Raw genomic sequence first — 24,533 nt, forward strand, 5'->3', positions numbered from 1 at the left:
TTGAGGTTGCAGGAAAGACATTTCCTTCGAAGTAAAAAATCATGAAGCACCTACTAACCTACTATGTGTCCGGCATGCTGGGTGATGTAAATATGCTGGCATGTGGATGTTCTCTTAATACCGACAATAATTTATGAGGTAGATGAGAGTTTCTTGTCTTACAGAAAAAGTCACTGAGGTAAAGAAAGATCAATGACTTGCCCCAAGTCCTACAAATAAGAGGAGTCAAAATTCAAAATCAGGTCTATCTAATCTCAGAGTCTCTCTTCCTCCTACCAGAATGTAGAGTCTCTTAATATAAATTACGATTTGCACAACAGCCCCTTTGAGACTCTCATCCCAAACTACGGTGAAGTAGTACAAGGAGGGCAAAGGGCCAGCAGACCAGGATTTGGGTTCAGTACCTGCTAGGCCACCTGCTGGGCCACCTTGCTGCGCCGTTTCTTCATCGGGATCAGGTGCCCTCCTGGAGGAAGACTGAGCACGAAGTCATGCATCAAGCAACCAACATGTCAAGACCTAAGAAGAAATAATGTTCCACAAGGATAAGCACAGCAGAAAGAAAACCAAATTAATTTCCATTGCTGCCAGAGGGGGGGAAAAAGACATTTCAGCAATTGATTCCAAACGCCGACTGTTATGAGACAGAACACAAGAGCAAGTGACTTCAAGTTAAACCTGACCAATTGATTAATAGAAACCATCAAGTAATTGCCTACTAATAGCAGCGGCCTGGAAGGCACTGGAATGTTTGTAAGGAAGTCTCAATTCCACCCAGCCCAAGCATTTCCTAACACTGGAAATGAAAGAACAGATTTTGTGACTATATTAAATATACGTAATGACCATTTTTAATTACTGCACTTAAGGGTGGTTGATTTACATATGCTTCTTAGTCTTTTCCTCCTCTCCTCCCACCAAGGTATGTAATAGCTGTTGAAGCAAGGACAGAATGAAATGCAAATAAGCAAAGATTGTACAACAGGGTCACGGTATGCTGCTTCTTAAGGCCAGCTGAAACCATTTCATTAAGTCAGGAGAGAAACATTTTTACCAGTAAGGTTTATACATAAACATAAATGGGAGACGTAAATGGGAGCCTGACTAACCCAACGTTCACCAAAAATTTGGCAAGGTAGAAACCCATTCCTCAAATATTTCTTGCTAAGTTGAGGTTTGATTTTTTGCATTGTTTCTGCATAAATAAAATAAAAACATTTTTGAGTGAGCCATTACCATCAATCATCTGCCTATAATTAAAATAATTGGCACAGAGTTACATATGTCAGGAGTCAAAATAAACTCTTCCTTCATATGCAGTATGCTAGCTGTACGTTAGGAGACCATCTGCAAATATCCAACCTGAATCTCCTTCTGAGACATAAGATCCTGGAGGCAGTTAATGCAGAGCAAAACAGCAAGGTGTGATTAGCATAGGTGTTCTTCTAAGGAGTCTGAATCCATTTAAGTTTGTTCCAAATGTGGGTTTGCCCTAGGAAAGGCCCAGAACGTATTTTTATTTTAAACCAAGTTGGCAAAGTATAGCCCAAGGCCAAATGCACCCCCCTTTCACCTATTTTTATAAATATAGTTTTATTGGAACACAATGACACATTTGTTTATGTATTATCTGTCTGCTTTCAAGCGACAAGGGCAGAGTTGAGTAGTACTGAGAGACGTCTGCAGTGCTGAATGTATTTACTATCTAGTGCTTCATGGAAAAAGTTTGTCTGCTCCTGATCTAAACCATGCCCAGTTCTCCTTTGAATTCTACCACATAAAACCAATCAAACCAACAATGCTTATTAAGATCCTGTATGGGCAAACTGGTATGTTCACCTCCTACTGAGTCATCCCAGGTAGACTCTTCCCTGGGAACAGCCTCTAACAAAGTAGAAGTGATGGGACTGGCTGCTTGCATAGCCCAGAGTTTCAGGGTCACGGCCAACACCACAATCTTTCAAGCAGCAGTATGGACCCATGGTCCCTCTCCCATGGCTGTCTTCTCAGTGTTTTGGGCAATATATGACATATGAGGCCCAGATCACACTATAACACAGCTGACACTCTGCCTGGACAAGATAGACTTATAAGAAACTGATGCCCACAAGATTTAAATTTTGGAATTAGCCTTGACAACAACCTATTCTGACTTTCAAGTGTCTTAGGCTTAAAGAGAAACAAAACAAAACAAAACAAAAATCATTAATTTTTTCCGGCTTGGCAGGCATTCTTTGTTTACAGTTATATGAAGGCATTCCTACTTAAATTCTTTTGGTACTGCAGGTTATTAATATTTTATATATAAAATATATAAACAGCTATTTGTATGTAATATCAAGAGAATATACAAACATATTTAGTCTATCAATACATTTTCCAGAACTGAGAGGGAAAGATGACAAAAAACCCAGGTACTTTGAGATCATAGAGTGATCGCGGGCATATTAGGTCCTACTGCACTGTACGCATCAGCATTTAGAGCTCCAGAATGATTGCTTTTTGAATGATTCCTTCATTACCAGGAAATTGCTTACAACTAAGCAGGATATGCCCAAAGCTTCATGTAATATCTTGGCTTCTCTATAATATTTTGATTGCACATTCATAAGCAGATAAGGGCTCTTGTTCTTTCAGAAAAAAGAAACAGGCATTTTAAACTTGGCAAGTTTTCTGGCAGTAAGTATTCTACAAGGGTTCATGACATTTCCATGAAGCTGTCTATAATACATCACCTATCAACCTCTTTGACACTATCTACACCAAAACATCCCAAAGGCAGTCAGAGGTGAAGGCTCTGGAGTCTAATTAACCTGAAAGTGTCAAGTTTTCAAATTCTCTCCAGCCTGAAGACCCTAGGAAATTTCATATGTTCATTAATTCTACAAATATTTATCAAGTTTAAGACAATGTTAAGGATACAAAAATGGATAAGAACAGGTCCTTGCCTCCAAGCACCTCAAAATCTATTTGTTTCATAAGAGAGGGCTAGTGTGAGCTGTAAGTGGGCTGAAAAATTCCTAACAAAAATTCAGAGCTTTTCTGTAGTCAATCAGATCTAGCCGATTAGAAAATCATTTCTTAAGTGAAGAGGATTTTGCTAGATGGAAAGAGATTGTATACTGTCTTGAAATGGCTATAGTTTGTTTTTAAACCCACCTTCTTGCAATACTCAAGTTTTAAAATTTCTCTCAATAAATTTCTTATTGACTTCAAGCAGTTCAGCCTATTTAATGCAAGAATTTAACACTATTTTTTAAAAGAATAGGAAGCTATTAATAGCCTTTGATAATCGTGAAAGATCAAAAATTTTAATAGTAATGTTGTGTCCATTGTGTTATTTATAAAAAAGGGAAAGCAAAAATTCATAGCCTCTAAATGTAATTGGATCCTGGAATAGAAAAAGGCCATTGGTGAAATAACTAGGGAAATCTGAATGAAGTCTATAATTTAGTAGTATTGTACCAATGTTAGTTTCTTAGTTCTGATAAATGTATCATAATTACGTAAAATGTTGACATTAGGGAAAACTGGATGACAGAGTATATGGGAACTCCATTCTATTTTTGCAACTCCTCGGTAAATCTGAAATTATTTTAAAACAAAACGACTAAAGAATAGTACCAAGTTATTGTTCAAAGCTATTTAGTTTTTCTCATATCTTAGTGTAGACGTGAGAGAACGCAAACAGGAGCACCCGAAATTGGTCAGATAGATAGGCATTATCAGGACTTTTTTTTAAAGTAAGAACATGGAAGTAGAGGCTTCCAGTGGCTCTTTCAAATGTAAAATGTACCACTCTGCTGTGAGATTTAGAGACAAAACCCTATAATTCTCTTTGAGAGTAGAACTAGAGGGATCTTTCAGTTTATTCCAGTGCTTGTCAGTTTATCCGTCAATACATTCCTTATGGCCAGAGAGTTAATGTGCACTTCAGAGGGTATGAAGGTTTACCAGAGATGACGCACCTACAAACTATCTTCATCATCTCAGGTTTAACTTTAAAAATTCATTCAATACATTATGTTTTATATTACTTATCTATTTAACTGTTCTCTTGAAGTTCTTATAAAATTGATGACCAAACTAAACAAACCAAAGCAAAAACCGAAGCTCCTATATGTTAAAAACAATTTAGCTGATTGTATCTTGTTGATCTAAGGATATCATTTGATCTTAGATGTATATAAAATTTGCTGAGGGGTGAGAGTGGGAAGAGGGATGTACTATTAATTTGAGAAGCCTAGAGTTCCTGGCCTAACAGAGTTCATGCAATTTGCTCAAGACCTGTACCACCTGAGTGAAGACCAACAACTCCTTGTGGGTGTGCACGTGGGTCTTGGCATGTGGGATGCCTCACTCTCACTTTTCTAGCCACAGAATCCTTCAGTCAAGGAAGCTTTCATCCCAGATAGTTCGAGAGGAACCTTCCCTTTTTATGTTCCCTGCCCTTTTTGTTTGTCATCTGCCGTCTTTTCCCCACATGGAAAAAGGGAGGACATTTTTCAGTATATCAAATTCAGTCAATTTAGCAATCCAGGGGACTGGCATGCATTTAAAGATGCTTTTCTTTCAGCTTGTTACACTGACAAGACCATTGTTATGGAGTCTGAAACACTGAATGAAAATAGGTGCCCTCCAGAGTCCTACTTGGTTAGTCAGGTCTATAGAGTACAAGGGGAAGCAAATTCAATTGTATGACTTTAGGCAGTAAAGATTAGAGTGCAACTCTGATTTGAGAAAATCAGTCCCTATATTCCATTTATATAATTAAAGGCAGGTCAGTTTGAATTATTTAGATAATCCCCCAATTTATGGATTGGATTGGCTTAATCACTTGACCTGAGATTTATTACTCAGATACCATTTCCGTAATTGCTCAGGAAGTTCAATGTTTGCTTGTTTTTATCTTTAATTTCAGTTGATGACCAAAATTAGTATGGTAAGAACTGTTCTACCTAGTATACTATCAATTAATTAGAACTGCAGTACAATGTACATGGATATAAATTGTAATTAGCCTGATGAACTAAGAATCTTAAATATTAAATTGTATATCCATGTTCTAAAAATTGCAACAGGAAATATAACACCCTATGTTTCCGGTATATGGTTAACTTTTGTAACCAAAAAGTATGTTTTTTCTTTTCTTATTAGGGAGAACAAAAAAACCCCAAAAAACAAGTCAGGCTGTCTGGAAAAATCAAATCAGCCAACTCTACCCACTCCTGTGTAATTCTAGAAGTGACACCAAATCTGATCCTCAGATCAAACTTACAAGAACCTTTACACAGACACATTCAAGAGGGGCATGTTAATAAAAGTCATGAAAGAGGTATTGGTAATATGGCGCTGCAACATTTTAAAATTATTTATCTCCTATTTTGTCACAAGGCAAGAGTTGTTTCCTCTATTTTTCCACTGATGCCCTTCTGAATTCATTTTTAAACATCTTTTAAAAATTGGAAAATGTATTTGCCAAGTTTATAATTTACTCATTTTCATGGGTTATAAATTTAAAGCATAATTGTCTTTTCTATATGATATTATTCTAATCCTAGCACATAGTTGAAAGGAAATTGCTAGATTTACCTATCCCCGGTATTCATGGAATATTAATGCGTTGGATTTCTCCTCTGTGTTTCTCCTGAGTTCGTAGGAAAAGCAATGTGAATTTTAATCATATCATATCATATAGGAGGTATGAAAATTTTTCAACACTTTATGCTATTTGGTAGAGTTTATTCTTTTGCCTGGTATAATATCTAAAATTGCATTCTGAAGCATAAACTCAAAACAAAAATCTCTCACTTAGTTTTTAATAGTCACCCCACCAAAGACAGCAGTGAACCTTCTAGAATCTGAAGATGGGAAAAAATATCCCCCAAAACGAAGCTAAGCCATAAGACATAAAACTTGACTTTGTAGTCCAGATACCCCTTCTCCCCTCTGCCACCCAAATATCCCTAATTGTATATATATAATATATATATATAGTTAACATATATATATAACACACATATATATAACGCATATTTATACAGGGTGGAGGGGTGCTCATGGGATTATGGAGTCTAAGAAGTCCCAGGATCTGCATTTGGCAATCTGGAGACCTAGGAGCTCCAATGAACTCAGGAGCACTGAAGGCAGAAGAAGTGGATGTCCCAGCTCAAAGACAGTCAAGCAGAGAGAGTGAATTTTCCCTTACTCTGTTTTTTGTTCTATTCAGGCCTTCAACAGATTGGATGAGGCCCACCAACTCTGGGGAGGGCAATCTGCTTCACTCAGTGAATGTGTTTAAGAAAATATCTGTGCACCCCATGGCCCAGTCAAGTTGACATTTAAAATTAGCCATCATACAAATTAAATCATGGTAGAATGTCAGAGAGCTTATAAGCTACCTAGATATTTAGCCTCAGAAGAGTTCTAATGAGAGACAACTTATGCCTCAAACTGCAGCATCTGTAATTTCTACTGTTTAGCAGACTTAACCTCCGCCCATCCTCTGATTCCTTGGAAAATACTTCCTCCATTCTATATGTGCCTGATGAGATATCAGTTATGCTTTAGTAATGGTCAGTCCCAGTACTCTATTCCCCTGGACACACTGAATAGAAAGAGAAGCATATTTTGCAAGCAGGGCCAAGGAGAGCCCTGCCTGGGATTCATATACAGCTGTAGAGAAGAATGCTGCTTTCTTTCTACTGGTCGTCAAACCAAGATGGTGTGAAGTTGTGGTTTCAAGTGGCCATCTTCTCTGGCCACATGGAGGAAACTGTAACAAAAAGTAAAGAGACCATCATGCAGAGAGAAGAGACAAACAGAAACATGACATGGAGGGGAAGACAGACTGTTAAAGATTTGAAACTCTCGATATAGTTGGTCCTGAAGGCATCATTCCTGGACTTTCTGCTTAAGTGAGCTAGTAATTTTTTGTTTTAAGTTCATTTGAATTGTGACCAAGAGAACCCTGGTTAATACAAACTATGGATTCCTCTGCAAAGTGTCATGAAAGATAAAATGCAAAATGTCATTAGAGGCAAACAAACTCAAGGGCACTGTTGAGAGCCCTTATGAATTTAGATCTCCACCAACCTCTGAGAAATTGGCCAACGTCTGATTTCATAACTATACACTACACAAGGGCTGAAACTTCATGTTTAGTAAGCAAAACTGTTATGATAGTTCTTTTGCTAATTAAAATACTTTTGCTAAAAAAAAAGAGGGGTTCCAAAAGGCATAGAATGGCATCTGGGTCCCAGGGATGGGTCACTGTCTCTTGCCTTTTGGCCCCCTTCCCCACATACCCTGCATCACAGCATGGCCTTCCACTATAGCACACTATAGCACACGTTTCTCAATGTCCTAATATAACATCAGTCACACAATACAGTGTCCTGCAGATGGTGGATTGGTTGGATTGTGTTGTCAGAAATTTAATACAACCAGAAAAGACATAGAAATCATTGTATCCTCTGGAGTAGGGGGTGGTGGGGAAGGGAGTCATTCTATTCTGTCATAGTATAAAAACTGAAAAATATTCTCAAGATAGGTATTAAAAGTAAAGGAAAATGAGGAGCCTCATTTTATGGAATGACCAACCTCTCATTTCAGATTTTTCCCTCTCTCACCTTTTTCAAGTTTATTCCATGTCTCTGCCTAGAAGGTCCCTGTGTAGCCAGACTAAGGAAGTCAAAGCTTTTCCATCTTCTACCAAATCCTAGTCAGTACAATATATTGACATAAAAAAAGCGACATCATTAAAAGTCAGATTTGGGCCAACATTGTTTTTTTCTTGACTCACATATTTTCTCAGATCCTCTGGATCCACAGAATAACCAAAACACTAATCTCTCAGCCATGTCTTTTGAACGGTACCAGCAAAATGAGGAATAATCATCCCACGCTCTATCCATTCATTACAGCCAAACCCCCTGTACACAGATAGATGCCATGTTGAACAATAGCCTTATCCCAGCAGCTCTTCCATAGCATACAGCTCTGGCATTCACTCCCTCCAGTGAGGTCCCTCAGCAAAACTCATATAGTCTAGCAGACTAGGACTTTGAAGGAATGCTTCTTTAAGTATTTACTACAAGTGATTTTAGGAGAGGTTCCTTCTAAAAACAGGAGGGTTTAGCTCCAAAAGAGCTCGCCTTACTTTCTGTAAACTTCACAATTTTCATGTGGAAATAATCCATACAGATCTAATGTTCTCAGCATTTATTCATCTTTGTGGACTTCCTTCCAACTCCCACACACATTTCCCACATCCTGCTTCTCTTGAAAAGTGTAATATTCTAGGTTTATTCAGAGTGGAGCATAATGGAATAATTGTTTCACAGTTCCCATAAACTCTGCTTTCAAGTGGGTCCTCCAGGCTCTGCCCTTCAACCACGTAGTATGTTGCAGTCTCCTGTGATCCAACTGGACTCAGATTCTTCCTCCCCTCCTCTCACATGGCCGGGTGCCTAGACCCTGACCCCTGCCATTTATGGCTCCTCTTTCTCTTTTCTTAGACTTTCCCATTGTTCGTTATGCTATGTGTCTTGATCATTTGCCAGCTCATCATGTGTGGTTGAACTCTAATCCTCTCCAGAGTTAAACTAATGAACGTGTTCCCTCTTTTACCACAGAAAATCAATTATTTTTGCCTTAACATCAAATGCCTTAAATAGCTACTTCAGAAACCCAAAGGGATAAAGGTAGAAACCTAAGCCAAAAAACCCACCAAAACCACATCTCTCCCCACACAAAAAAACCCCAGAAACACTGTTACAAATAGCAATGCAAGGGTCAAAGGCTGACCCTCTCCTATTGAAACTTATCTTTCTCTCTGTTTTCCCATACATTTGAATCTAATTTGTTTTCCCTCAAAAGGTGGAAGAGCTTTTCACACTTAGTGGAATTTACTTGTAAAGTATTAACGTTAACATTACCAAACATTGTAAGTCCTGCTTCACAGTTTATATACTTGTATATATTGTATTTAATATATGCATATGATTCATAAGTACTTAAGTAGGTCCCAGATAAATAAATACTCATTTATTCAACAAAATATGCTTTGAAAGCTCCTGATGCCAGAGGAAGGGACAGTGACAAAAGGCCAACAATTTGGGATGTTCTGTGGAAAACGGATTCTATGGTGCAAGAGGGGATATGTGTAAGTTAGTTAGAAAGTTGGTATGGTATAGGTGTGGAGTGGCATGGATTAGAGTGGGATTGGTAGTGGTGGTGGAGAACGAGAGGCGAGGGATTTGAGAGAGATTTAGGGTGTAAAATCAATAGTCTATGTTGACGGACTGGATTTTGGGTTTGGGCAGGATATAATTTCCAAAGTGTGATGTGTCAAGGAACGGCTAGGTTTCTGGAAGTGTTAACTGGATGGTTAAAGTACTGTTCATGAAATTAGGAAGCAGTGGGAGAGAACACTTAGGGGAAGTAGATTAGGAGTTTGGTTTTAGAGAGGTTGAGTTTGAGATACACCTAAATTCATCCCAAAGGAGATATCAGATAGGTAGTTGGATATACACGTCTGGAAGTCAGACGAGTGGTCTGTGCTGGAAATACAAACTTGGAAGTTGTCAGTGTGTGGCTGTTAACACCATGAAAATAGATATGGCCATCTGGCGTGAAGTTGTAGAACGATAAGAGTCCCTAGGAAAGTGCTTCCAGAAGGAGAAACTATCAAAAGAGACGAAGAAGCTAGGGCCATAGAACTAGAAGGCATTGAGGGAGACTGCAATAAAACAGATAATAAAACAGATGCTGTAAATATAAACTCAATGAAAATATGCTTAATGATACTACAAAGTCACATAAGAGCTTTTTGTACTTATGGACACGGACTTAAAAGCTGTTTCTGTGTGTGTGACATAAGTTTCAGAAAACTGGAAGGGATGGATGAAGAGTGGAGTGGCTGAAGTAAGCACATGCCAGGCAACTTCCAAGGGCTTTACAGGCATAATCGTATTTAATCCTCACAGTAACTCTTACAGATAAGGATACTAACTGTTCAGAGATGTGAGACAAGATGACCTGCCCAAGCTCACACAGCTCTGTGAGGCAGCAGCGCTAGAGCTCAACACCCAAGGTTAAAGATATCTGATTGAGTTTTGTTGTTGATAATCTTTTTTTTTAATTAATGATGAAATACTCCTTCTAAAAGTGAAAGTGGAATAAGTTTGCAAGTCACCTTTGAAATATTCAAAACAAAGAAATAAAACATGATAGTCTTTATTTTAAGGTGTTCCTTCTCATTTTATGAATACATGAACATATTTTTAAAACATATTTATAAAAGCATCTGCACCCTGCCCCTTGCTCTCCCTATTTGCACTCTGCAGAGCAATCATTTTGAACACTTTCACCTGTGTGGTTGCTCTAGGTTATGCTGCTGAATTTGTTTTCATATTTCTAAATGATATGCGGTGGATATAGCCCAATTACACATGCCCACTCTCCCTTCTCTTCCTAGCCAATACAATTATATCATGGTCTCAGTTATAGAAAACCATGTTATATATTGGCATAACTTTGTAAATATTGTTCATTAGAGACAGATGTATCATGTTTATATTTTCTCTTGAGTTAATAATTGCTTCATTTTAACTCGCATGCTTTTTAATAAACCTATTCTTAACTTCCCACCCTAAGGTGACATCCTTAGTGTCACCATAAGCCAATCACAAGTTGTTTCAAAATGCTCGTTTGTCAGCTAAGCCCTTCCATTTCCCAGCATTTTCATGCCTAGTTATGTTTTTATCCTCCTCTGTTTACTTTCTGTCTCCCAGCTTTCCCTGGAGGTGTGCTCTTCTCTTAGGCTCTCACTCCATTCTCTATCAAATGGAATCTATTAACAGAGGGTGGAAAGCAATCTGATACCTGTCCCAGGTCACTGACATTTTGAGCATTGGATCCCTCAATTGTGAAATGTAAGGACTTGTTCCCTGTAGAAGGCAGGTGAATAAAGGACAGAGGGATCCTATTGGCACCTTGAAACCAGTCTAAGAGGCCATGATGCATCACTGTGGATGTTGGAGTGTTGTCTCATCAGCCTCACAGCACCGGCATGTTGATTTAAGACAATAACCTTCCACAAGGACCCTCCCTCCACAAGACTGGCGCCAGTCATTCTTAGTATAGAAACATTCAAGGGAAGGCTGACTTCAAAACTATCTATAAACTCTATTAATCTTTCATTAAACCAAATCATTCCTTAAAGTGTAACTTACATTATAAGTTGTTTTTCCTAGTTGTTAAAGCATATTATTAAATATTTTATAAGTGATTGCTGTCACTATGTCAGAAATATAACAACATCAGGGAATTTTACATTCATTCTTAGGAAAGTAATTATGCAGTAAGTTTTAGAGAAAAGTAAACTGGTATACAGTCACTATTCATTTATTTTTGCAAGGACTAATGCTATTTTAGAGAAATCATGCAACTTTAACTATGTACAACTGAAAACTAGGTACTGTTACATATTTCAATTGGATCGTTCAATCTAATTGCCAATCACTGTAATTTGGGTCTAAGCTGGACTTTATAAGGGGCCATATTATTTTGCTCTAAAGACAGTGACAGTCTCTGGTTAAGGACGGCACACAGACCACACTTTGCAGTAAGTGATAAAGCCTCTTTAAGTTGTGACATCTCTGCTGGTCAAATTCCACCGACAGAAGTTCCCTGGCCTACTCACTGGCTAGGTCAGTTACACTCACAGTGAGGTCACAGCACTGGCAGCATCAGAATTCGGTAGGAAAATTCTTGGGCCCCACTTCAGACCTCTTAAGTCAGAAATCCTGTGAGCAGTTCCTACAGCACTCGGGCCTAAAGCAGTAGTTCTCAAACGTTAGTTAGTGTATCAGAATCACCTGGACACCCATTGCTGGGATTGACCCTAATTCAGTAGTTCCCAGGCAATGCTGATGCTGCTAGTCAGGGGACTACACTTTTCGAGCTGATGACCTAGGCAAATGAAACACCATGTGAATGTTACGACGTTACTAAACGGAAGGTGACTCTCTGTATCCCATGATTTTGTTCGAGGGAACTTACCTGATTTCCTTTGGATGTATGCACATGTAGGGAAGAAAAGGGAGAGTCCATCCTGTAACACACACTTATGACACCTACTCTGTGGCAGGCAAGAGAAAGACAAGGACCACATCCTGGAGTTCACACCCCAGCAGGGGAAAACAACAATAAACAAACAAGAAAACAAAACATTTTGTTATGGCTATTTTACATGCTTTAAAGTGCTAAAAAGAATAAGTGCTGTGCTAATAAAGTGCCTAAGAGGGGAACCTGAGTATCTGGGGGAAATCAAAAAGTGATTTTTCAGCTTGCAATCTGAAGGATGATGTATTAGTTTTCTATTGCTGCTGTAACAAATTACACAAACATAGTGCTTTATCGTACATAATGTTTTATCCTACAGTTCGGTAGGATAGAATTTCGACACAGATCTCACTAGATAAAAATCAAAGCATCAGCAGGACCCTATTCTTTCCTGGAGGCTCTAAGAGAGAATCTGTTTCCTCACCCTTTCCAGCCCCTAGAGGCTGCTCTCATCCTTGGCTCATGGTTCCCTCCCTCTGTAGTTAACAGCAGCAACACTATCTCTTCAGGCACCTTTCTTTAAGAGCCACATTATCCCCTGACTCTCCTCTTTCTCCTCTCTTGTCCACTTTTAAGGATCCTTCTGATTACACTGGGCCCACCTGGATAATCCAGGCTCATTAAGGTCAGCTGATTAGCAACTGTAATTCTATCTGCAACTTAATTACACCTTAGCATGTACACACAGGTTCTGGAGGTCAGGATACTGCCATTTTTAATGACTAACAGTCCGCTTACTACAGGTGACATGAATTTAGCAGAGTTAAAAGAGAAAGAACATTCGAAACACATGTTCCTCTAAAAACAACATATGTGGGTGGAGACCCAGGGAATGACAGGAGCATGACATTTAAAAAGGTGAGCGAACTACACTGTGACCTGAGTAAGAAAGTGAAGGAGAATATGGTGAAAGAGGAGGATGGTGTTTAAGAGACAGGGTCTCCAGAAGACATAAATTTGCAAACAAATTAATTAAAATTATAATTTTGGCAGAGGAGATGAATGAAAACAAAAAATAAGCCACCAGAATATGCTGAAATCTTATTAAAGCAAACATACCCCAAAACTTTTATCTATGTAATGAGCAGACATATCCAACTCTCAAGTGACTATTTCACTTCGTAATAATGATTTATCTATTGCTGGGAATGCTTAAAGTTAGACTCAGTTTTCCAAGATTTCTGCCAGAAATATCAACAGAAGAAAGGTCACTGTTCTTGAAAGCTACGTGATAGGTGAAGAAATTAGGAGAAAGAAAAGTTTCCATGTTATCTTTCTTACCCAGGCAAACTAGTTTTTATCTATTTGATATGAGAATAATTTTTAAAGGATAATTTATCATTATGAGCAAACGTTACACGGAAATTGCAATGTAGAAATATTTCCTTTCTGGCATCTAAAATGTTCTGAGAGACACCCAGGAAGATCATTGGTACATAAGATAATTAGTCTATTTTGCCCTTGGGAAGACCCTAGAAGGGATTACTGTTCTGAGTCTAAATGCAGTTCTCTGTGCTAGAGCAGGGGCTCTTAGGCAGCCTGAAACTCCTGACATTACCTGCAAAGTTATCCACATAGGTCCACTTTCCCTGTCCATTTTTTTGAGGGAAGGAGATAGTGGCTTTAATCAAAGGATTCTCTGACTTTAAAAAGCATAAGATTTTTAGGGCAGTAAAACTGTGATGGTACAGTGGTAGATACATAACATTAAACATTTGTCCAAACCCACAGAATGTACAACACCAAGAGTGAACTCTAAATGTATGTTACAGACTTTGGGTGATAATGATGTGTTGATGTAGGTTCAAAGAGGTATAAGCATGAAAGCAGGAGCACCATCACAACTGATAACCACTGTTCACATGTTGGTAAACATCTCTCCAGATTCTTCTGTCCCTCTTTCTATCTCCACACACCTTCACGCGTGCACATACACACACACACACACACAAGTTAAATGTATATATTTACATATGAATAATTCTTCATAGAAAGGATACTCAAAGTATGTTATGAACATGATTTTATGATACTAGCACAATTTACATATGGCTAATCTCACTGATGTTATTTTCTGTTGGCATTTTTTAATAATGATAAAATGAACATTATGGTGGCTACATCCTTTTACACTCATTTTCTCCTTGGGAAAAGTGTCAGGGTGTTATTTCTGCTTCAAAGTATAAAATAACTTAATCAACATCATATTTCAACATCAACAGCATATTTCTCTCATCAATCAGCCTTGGACTGATTGGTAATAATCAGAAGGTAATACCTTCTTTTGAGAATTGCCTTTATTCTCATATTTATTGACATATTTCTCTTTTATTAATTGAATTTTAAAACTCATTTCAGATTATAATAATTTACACATTTTGACAACATGTATTTTCAGTTTATAATTTTAACCTTATGTATTAGCTAGTGTAGACTAAATTATTTAACAACTAGGTCTCTACATTTATAATGGCTCATTCAGTGAAGTGGTTTTGGGATCCAGGTGCTTTGATCTTGTGACTTTACTGTCAGCTCCTGCCTTATCATCATCTACATCCAGCTGAGGTGGGGAGAGAATATGGAGGAGGTACACTGGCATTTTGTAAATCTTGGCCCATAAGTTAGCACACATTACTTTCACTTATATTTCACTGGCTACACTTAGTGGCAGATGGGATGGGGAAATTTAGTCCCTGGCTGGGCTGTTACTTCCCATCTACAACTGTATACTCTAGGAAGGATGAACAAAATTTAGGAAACAGATACAATTTCTGATACAACTTGGACCGTTTTGACAAGCAGAAGTTTTTAAGTTTTATGAAATTAAATCAAACATTCTTTTTCTTTGCAAATTACTTTCTGATTCATTGCATAGGAGCATGGAGACTGAGCAGAAAGTGGTAACCCAGAGCTCGCAACACTCTTCTCGTTGGCTGGGGAGATAGAAATGAAGTTCAGAGCCTCCAAGACAACCAGGACTTGAAGGATCGAGATCCCAGAAAAAGAGGGGACTGCAGAAAAGGAAGCCCGCCCTTCTATAGATAACCTACCCGCAATGCATTTGCTGACCCCGAACCAGTGCAAGTCTTGTGAGAGGCTTTGAGAAACCATGCGGAAAGCAGCTGCTAAAAGGCTAAACCTTTAAGCAAAGGATGCAGTGATTGGATGGTTCCAGGAAGACTGAATTTTGAGTTTACCAGGGAGGAATCGCTCAGGCCCAGGAGGAATGAGAGCCTGAAGGAGCTATGCTCCAAAAGTAAGGGCAGATCAAAAATAAAATAGCTTAACCAGATATAACAGCCTACCAGAATGAAATTAAATCTCCTAGAAAAATAATATCTGGTAATTCCACTTGATAGCTCTCTGCACCTGTTTATGACCAGAGTGATAAACTGGTTACAGGGAACCCGGAATGATTCACTACTTCCCCTTCTCCTCCCTTATCTTTTGGTTTCACTGAAAGAATGCTGGCTAACTGCTTTGGAGATGTAAGATTGCTTTTATTTATTTATTTATTTATTCATTCATTCATTCAGAGGACATGATTTGCTTGTCCTGCCATGAGTTAAGCAGCCTCTGTGGATTGTTAGAAAAAAGGTTTTCTTTCTTCCTTTTTATCTCCTGTGGGCCATGGAGATCCTACAATTCTGGAATAGTTGGTGGTTCACGTTTGACTTGGCTCCGGTTATAAACTGGAATTTTTACAAACGAAGAATTTATTATTGCCATTTAAAAACAAATTGTAAAACAAGCAATTGGTTTAGGTATTTGATATGAAAATATAGTCCCATTCCTTTATTTTAATGTTGCTATAGAACTGGGGGCAAAAATACATTCTACTTCTCAATTTTCCATGCTCCATACTTGCTCTCTGTCCTTAACACTAAATATGCTAACTTCCTTGTTTTTAAATCACATTTTTAGTTTCAAAAAACTTATTTTTGTTACGTTCTACAAATACCTTCCATTTAAATTTTTTAGAAAAAAATCTAGAGGGAAAAAGCCATAGAAGCTAAAACTTTTCCTACTTCCAACAAATAAGAAGAGAATAAGTCTGCTTGTAGAAGGTGTTTTTGAAAAAAAATTTGTTTCTAATTATATCTTGGTAAATAAACTTTATTTCTTGAGCAAAATGGGTTTAAGAAATATAATGTGAGATTCTGGAAATGGAGGGTGCAGCAAAAAGAGCATGCACCCTTTCTATCATGGTATTGTCATCCTATTGTATTTCAGCTTGTGGACAGCATATTAAAATTAAATTGTGTGAGTGTGTGTGCAAAAAGTAAGGGTCCAATTTAAAAGTTAAGTTCATTAGTGGCATCAATACAAATTCTCTGGTCTGAAATAGAATCCTGCCCCCTTCTCTGACACACACAGAAATTAAGAGTATCCATGCATGTCAAATACAGCTTAAAATAGCTGGGCGTTTAGATAAACATGAAAACTATGTTCTACAAAAGTGAACTAAATCCTGTGGGGCATATAGGAAAAAAAATAACTACTTTTGCTCTATGCTTTTGCCTTAAGGATATTCATGAAAGAGGTTTTTCTATTTTGTATTTATTTGAAACATTTCATAATTAGTCCCTAAAAGAACTGTTAGACTCACCATAAGGTAGAGAAAATAAATACATTTTTAAGGTCTGGATTTCTATTATATTTAGATTTTAAAAGTTTAAGCAAAGCTTGCTAATTTCACTCCATTCTTTTTGTAACAGAACCAGTTCACAAACTTGTGGTGCATCAGTTTGAGAACAGTTTTATTTTACCTGTACAGATTTCAATTACCTAAATCTTTGATGCTTTAGGCCCCATTTTTCAAAGCAGAATTCATTTTGTTCTTTAAAAGCATTGAACAAACCAGAAAATGCATCATACCATATACTGAGATGGAAAATGCTGAATTTGTGTGCTTTTTTCCCAGTAAAAAACATTTAAAATTTTATCAAGTGACATTATATATTTTCTACAATTCAATTAAGAGTTAATAGAGATGCTAAGAAACAAGACCTATGACTAAAAACAAAGAGAAAAAAGACAATATAAACAGACCCACAGGTGATTCAGGTATTGAACCCATACATTAGTAACCCCTAAAGAGTATTTTCAAGAAAATAGGTGAAAAATCATCAGATCCCAATGACTTCACCAATGAATTCTTCCAATTATGTAAGGAATTAAGCTAGCATAACCTTGACTCTAAAACCTGACAAGTCATTACAAGAAAGGAAAATTACAGGCATGTTTCTCTCATGAATAAAGATATATAAATTTTTAACAAATATTGTCAAATTGAAGTAAATAGTATATGAAAAAAGAATACTATATCATGATCAAATTGAGTTCATTCTGGGACTGCAGAGTTGGTTTAACATTTTAAAATTAATTTAATTCACCACATTAAAAGAAGAATTTAAAAGCTGATCATCTCAAAAGATTCAGAAAAAGAATATGATAAAATCCTATAACCATTAATGATTCTTAAAAAAAAGTCTCGGCAAACTAGGAACATAAACTTCTTGAATCTGACAAAGTAGTTATAAAAAGTATCTATGAAAACATTTATATGTAATGTTATAATACTGAAAGTTATCACCTTGACTTTAGACATAAGTTCAACACTGTGCTGGAGATCCTAACCAGTGCAATAAAGAAAAAAATAGAAAAAGAAAAAGGATTAGGGATTGTAAATGAAGAAATAAAATTATCCACTTTTTATAGACAACTTGCTTGAATCAGTGGATAATCTATCAGAATTCACTTTTATTTAATTTTTATATACTAGCAACAGTTAGAAGAAATTCTTAAGAAATATACTATTCATAATACCATCAAAAATATCAATACATAGGGATACATCTAGCAAAAATTTTGCAAGACCTCTACACAGAAAACTATAGAACATTATTGTGAGAAATTGAGGAAACCCAATAGAATTAGAGAAATACATTGTGCTTAAGAATTGGAAAACTCCATGTTGTAAAGACATCATTGTTCCCCTACTGCAGTGCAAGCCCAGTCAAAATAGCAATAGGATTTTTTTAAAAGTAAAACTTGACAAGCTTTTTCTAAAACTTACATGGAAACACAAAAGGGTCTTAGTTAAGACATTCTCGACGAAGAAGAGCATTGTAGGAGGACTTGTTTTACTAAGTCATTATAAAGCTATTTAAGAGAGTGAGTTGCTGAAGCAAGGATAAAAGAATAGACCAATGGAATAAACAGAGAGCTTATAAAAAGGCAACAGATGTAGAGGTACTTGGTTCATGAGAAAGAACTGGGGGAGATGGGAAAAGAACAGTATTTTTAATAATAATGATAATGGAAAAATTGGGTATCCATATAGGAAAAAAAAATGCAACTTGATTACTATCTCATACCATACATGAAACTAATTACAGTTAAAGTATAGATATAAATGTGAATGACAAAACACTAATAATTTAGAGTGCAAGAAAGATTCAGATGTCCACTAAAGTTTTCCTCAAAACTGTGACTACTGAACACCATACACAAACACCATCTTCAGGGCGTCTCCAGATGACTTCAGGGAAACGAAAATATAACTCTTCACCCCCCCCCCCCGCGCAATAAATCCTGCAGAATTCATCAAATGCCATTAGATAGTGATAAGATGGGAATCCCCAGGTGGTCCAGTGGTTATGACTCCGTGCTTCCACTGCAGGGGGCCCAGGTTCAATCCCTGGTCGGGGAACTAAGATCCCACAAGCTGCGTGGTGCGACCAGAAAATAAATTAATTAATTTAATTAAATAGTGATAAGGCAAGATTAGAGTTCTGGAAATTTTAATCTGGTGTGTTTGAGGGGAGTGAACCTGAAAGCGAGGAAATTAAGAAGCCCCAGCAAGATTTGGCGTGTTTGAAACTTTTAATAATATCGTTAGTTTTGAAATGGAAAGAAAGGGGCAAATCAAAAAGACACTTCAAGAGGACTTGGCCATTGGGTTGATGGTGTTGGCAAAGTGGGGAAAGGTCACAGTGACTCAGAGGTTTTGAGGCTTAATCATATCATTAACAAGGGTAGAAAATCAGACAGGCAAACTGCTTTGGGGAAGATAATGACTGAGTTTGAGATAATGGCAGGATATCCAAACAGAAATGCTCAAAAGAATGGTAGAAATAAGTTACTGGAAATAAAGGGGCCAGGCCTAGAGTGACAGAGTAGGATGTCAGTAACGTCTGTGGGTAAATGACACATGTCTGGCTACTCACTGTCCCAATTCTCTCACATCCATTCACTGAGTTACAATTGTGGTGTCATCTGCGTAAGCTTGGCTGGTTTTGGAGTAGAGGGGAAAGGACAGTGCTGGTATAGAGACTGACAATTCTTCAGAGGGCTGCCTGTGAGTAACTCTTAAGTCACACAGATACTAAGCAAAATTGTGAACTAAGCTTGTCTTAAGGCCTTCTAGATAAAGAGTTGTATCAATAGACCCTGGCAAACTACTCCATTATTCCGCTAGCATTAGAATCTGTCACGTACTTTCTTTCATCAGTTAACCCTCACCCAGGAGAATATTAGTGGGGTATGAAGCCTCACCTGAAGACCAGTCCACTTAGTTTTTTCAGTTGAGCTGAGGAAGGACACTGGTCATCTGGTGTGGAAGAAAAGCCTCTTCATAACTCTTTTCCTATTCTCTCTGGTACAGGGATAAGGCACTAGATAAATATTCATGGCCGTGCGTAATGGATGTCATTGGTCACTGTCCCTCTAATGAATGGCACCTGTATGCAAAAAAAAAAAAAGAAGGTCATTATTTAATGGAAAAAAGTTCTAAGTGGTCCAGATTTCAGAGGACTGCATAACCATGAATATTTATGTAACACATTATCATTTAAAAACACTTTTTTAAATCTTTTCAAAGCTTTCTAATTGAGCTATAAAAATTCATGCTAGCCTAGAATAGGCATGCATGCTAAATGCCCAGAAGTGCTGTATCAACCCTCTACTACAGTTTGAGTGCTGAGGCTGTGAGGCAAATTCTGTCTCCCCTGCTCCTATGAAATCAATTTTCCTAATTTTCTCTGTAAGAGTTCTTATTTCCACACAACTCCTTGCTAACAGTTATTGCTCAAATTATGTTTTTGACCTTGAGGCCCTATTTATAGAGAATTTTTAACAGGGGGGAAATACTGGGGCAAGAGAAGAAATCAAATTCCTAGCGTCTCCCATAAAGACCTGCTTCAAACAAGATCAGGTCTTTATCCTTGCCTCCCAAGAGAAAATGGTTTTCTAACCCCAAAAAAGAGAATTCAATAAAATAAAATAAACAAGAGTAAAGGCACGTGGCCAAACACACCTGGGTTAGGAATACAAATCATTGCCCTAACCAACTAACCATAACTTTCACGGCCGGTTTATGATAGTGATAAAGGCCTCAGTGATGGGAGTGAGCACAGAGCCCTAAGCTATTGCATGAAATCTGTTTATGGCTCAGAGCAGAGGTCAAGAGCTTTTATGCAAGGACTCAAACCACATACATGCTTTAATGTACTAAGAAATAACCTTTTCCCCTACCCCTGCGTCCATTTAGAGACTCTGCTCTGCACAAAGTTCTGGAATCCCTATCACTCAACATCAGCTGCTTGGACCAACCAGGGATGGACCCCTTACCCATGTTTGACCAATCGGAATTCTCTTCCAGAAAACTCGTACTGGGAAACGGTTTGCTACACGGATCAAACTGGAAGGTCAAAGAGACATGGGGCCGAGGCTTTCATTCTGGAACAGTTATAGGAATCCAGTGTTCAAAGAGAAGAGTAAAGTAGGTGAGAGGTGCTGAGAGAAGATACCACGTAGCCCCAGAGGGACAAAATCAGCTGCATCTGGACTCTCCACAAAGAAGCCAGGCTCTACTTTGTGCAATTGTAATCCACGATGTCCACCTTGAAATTCTGTCTTCCTACTTGTCCCCAAATGCAAAAAAACAAAAAGTCCTGCAAGAAATATAACATCATGCCAACTTTACTCATTGTTAACTTTACTGTTCATTTAAAAATACCTTTTAAAACAGTTTGTAAGTTAGATATTCTGGTTTCTAACATCGAGTCATAATGCAGAGCCTTTTAAAACATACAACACCAATATTTTCTAAGCAATGGAAATTAAACGTATCATCTTTAACCTAAAACAATGTTTTATAAATGTCAAAAATCTGTCTAAAATTGGAATATTAAAAGGGCAGCCTATGCAAAGTACAGTTTGAAATTTAGCTCTGCTATGGGTCCAGATATTCAGAAAAAAAAAAAATCAAACCTACTGATTCACTGACATTAAGGAAGGAGTCATTTCCCAGAATGAGGTCTAAGTAATACATCTGAATTGCTGGAAGAGTGAAACGTCTTGGAGTTAAACACAAGAAAAAGCCTTATCCCTGCAATCACACCCTATCATTCAGGTTTTCTGGGATCATGCCTGCCTTGAGAAAAATTTTTCTACTGCTTATACATGCCAAGTCACAAGAATTTCACTCATCTATGGTTCATTAACCACTTACTGAGACCAACTCGGCAGGTGGTTTGGGAAAACGGTGCAACTAACAACCTCTTCCCTTCCTTCTTCTTTCCTTGTGCTTGGGGCAGCACCTGCATGCTCTATTTTCTTGTTTCCCTGAGAATTTCACCTCTCAGTTATTTCACCTTGATCAGTCTCTCCCTGTCGATATATATATCCTCTGTATTCACTCACTTTCTTCCTTTTTCTCTACCAACTATGTCCCCATTACCTTGGAAGATTTCTCTCTGTGTCCCAGGGCCAAGTTCACCAGTTTGCAATCTTTGCAGTTGCATAGGTCTCTTGGCTAGAAGAACATCCTGCCTGGTTTAATGCTCTGCACTCACTGTTTTGAACTAATGGAACCGTGGAGCATGCATATGAGCAGAGGAGATGGCAATATGTATGTTTATTGTTCATTGCCACCCCATTCACATGTAACACTTGTGATGTTCCACAAGCACAGAATTCCAGTGGACACATAATGCATGGAAGTTCTGCAAAACTCAAAGTGAGTACAAGGTAAGTGTTTTAAGTCTGTGACTGAATAAGTGCGGGCACTGACAGCCCTGAAAGTCTACATGAACCAGAAGTTCTTCTGCAGAAAGAAGAAAACATCCAAGGAAACTTATATTCTTCCTTACTCATCTTATTTCCTTGTATTAGGCAGTTATATTTAAAATGATGACATCGAAGGAAAGGAAAAGATAGGGCAACCGTAATTACTTTACTTTTCAGTCCCTCCTAACTCACCAATAAGATGAAGACCAAGTTTTGGTACACTATCAAGACCTGGCGCACATCAAGATTGGAATAAAAACAGCTGAATTAGTTTTGTGCAGTGTTTCTACAAAATATGATACATGCTCACGTATGAGCTATGAAATTCGAACTGTGGGATTTTGGTGATTTCACATATGAGTTAAATGCTCTCATGCTTGCATTTAAAACTGAACAATCTAAAGGGTAAAATTCATGTCAATAATTTAAAATTTTATTTTTCTTTACTTAGAAGGACATAAAATGTCCTTCAAATATTATGCTTGATACACTGAATTTGTTTCATGATTGGAAATTTTGTTAATGTTGATTTAGCCAGTTTTGAAAAAGAAAAGTTTCAAATTTTGCACCACGATTCAGACATTTCCTGCTCGTATTCTTGTTTCTGTAATTACTACAAGAAATAGTAGTAAAGACTAATTGTCATTTTTCGTCATTCATTTCCTAGAGACCCCACAGATTAGATGTTTTCTATGAAATTATCCTATGAGAATTGAAAAAAAGTTCTAAATACTCTTCATCTCTAAGAATTTTATTGGTCTTCATTCAATAAGAAGAGTTAGGGATTTTATTAAAAAGGAAAAGAAAAATAGAAAATGATAAAAGTGAAGAGAACTCTCTCTAGTCTCTATGTCAACTGTGGTCCCACTGAATAACTATTTTTCTGTGTATTAAATGCATCTTTTCCACTTCATCTTTTGCATGCAAAATCTTCTCAGCTAGGATTATCCTAACTTGAGACTGGCAACAGAAGCGATAAGCAACTATTTGGATTTTTGGGTCACAAGCTCAATACAAACCAGCTTTGCCTGTTTTGAGTTATATTCTTGGTACCCTTTATTACTTTATTTTTTATCCCTTTTATATTTTATTATTATATCTCCCTACCACGTAGGGGAAGTAGTTTATAAAAGGATAAGTACATATGTAATTTAAATGATGTTTTGGTAAACTCAACATTAGATTTAAAAAATTACATTAATATGAGAAAGCCTTCTTTAAGCAAGATGATTTTTCTGACATGTTTTGCTTATAGAACACGTGTACTTCTTACAAAAGAACTGTCACAGATTGTAAGATAAAATGCCATCATCTCTCTTATTGAAATGTCAGTGTTTATTTGCAATAATTGTTTCTGATAAAATCTTCATTTAATTCTCATGTTTTTAGAGAATGGTTGTTTATTTTTATGAATACTGTTTTCCTCTCAAAACGCTATTGGATTAAGCTTACTTCCCAGGTTAATAACTTTTATTAAAAATTGTTTTTTTGGGTGTGTGTATTTTACAAAAACGACCTTAGAGCAGAGACTTACTCTGACACTACTATAGTCAATGTTCATACTGAGACACTATGAGGGAACACTAAATGATCAGACATTGCATTCTCAGAAGTCTATAGTATGGCGATTATCCCACTGTTATACAGCAGCGACGACAAAACAGCAAGCAAGCATCCAGTGGTTTTTGAGCATCTACTATGTGTCAGACTTCTTTTTATAAAAAGTTATCTCATTTAATCCTCACGATAATCCTGTGAGATAAAATGAAATTCTAGGACTAATCCCGATTCCAGTACCACTCCACCCCCGCCAGCACCCCGTTTAAATTGGCACATTACCCTGTGTAAACTGTATTTCAGTATCCTTTGTGTAAGTTAAAAAGGTCTAAGTGGGAGGAAGTTGAGGGGTCCCTCTAGCCCTTAACAGCTAATGGCCGCGGTTCTTTCTAGAAATGCAACAAACTCGGAAACAGGGAACGAAGTCTTCAGTGCTTCCGAGGAGACCCTGTTACTTTTATCGGCCGTTTTAATCCGAGCAGCAGCCCTAGTGCAAGGGGCCTGGTTTTCCCTACACCACTGGTGACCCGGCACCGATGGGCTACACTCTTCCTTCCCGTCTATGGGTCTCAGATTACTTATGTGTGAGATCAGAAACTTGGATAAAGTTTTCTTTGACTTTACCTGAACTAAATCGAGGTGAGAGGAAGTGAAAGGCGGCACCTGGAAAGAGAAGTCAACCATCCTCTCATGGTCTGGGAGGGACAGATGTATAGCGTTAAACTCGGGGGCCGACAGCTGAGAGAAAGAGCCAGGCCGCAGCTGAGATCCAT

The 24,533-nt window shown here is 37.6% G+C and overlaps 1 long non-coding RNA gene across 1 annotated transcript; it reads right to left on the bottom strand.

Annotated features, from left to right (window-relative positions):
- Positions 1-207: 207 nt before the first annotated feature.
- LOC307191296 lies at positions 208-24,487 on the bottom strand. Its single transcript, XR_013829684.1, has 4 exons — positions 24,385-24,487; positions 20,764-21,086; positions 19,690-19,874; positions 208-519 (listed from the first exon to the last, which is right to left on the bottom strand). It is a non-coding gene; the product is annotated as an uncharacterized lncRNA (long non-coding RNA).
- Positions 24,488-24,533: the final 46 nt, after the last annotated feature.

Source organism: Stenella coeruleoalba, assembly GCF_951394435.1.
Source record: "Stenella coeruleoalba genome assembly, chromosome: 9".
Taxonomy (NCBI): Eukaryota; Metazoa; Chordata; class Mammalia; order Artiodactyla; family Delphinidae; genus Stenella; species Stenella coeruleoalba.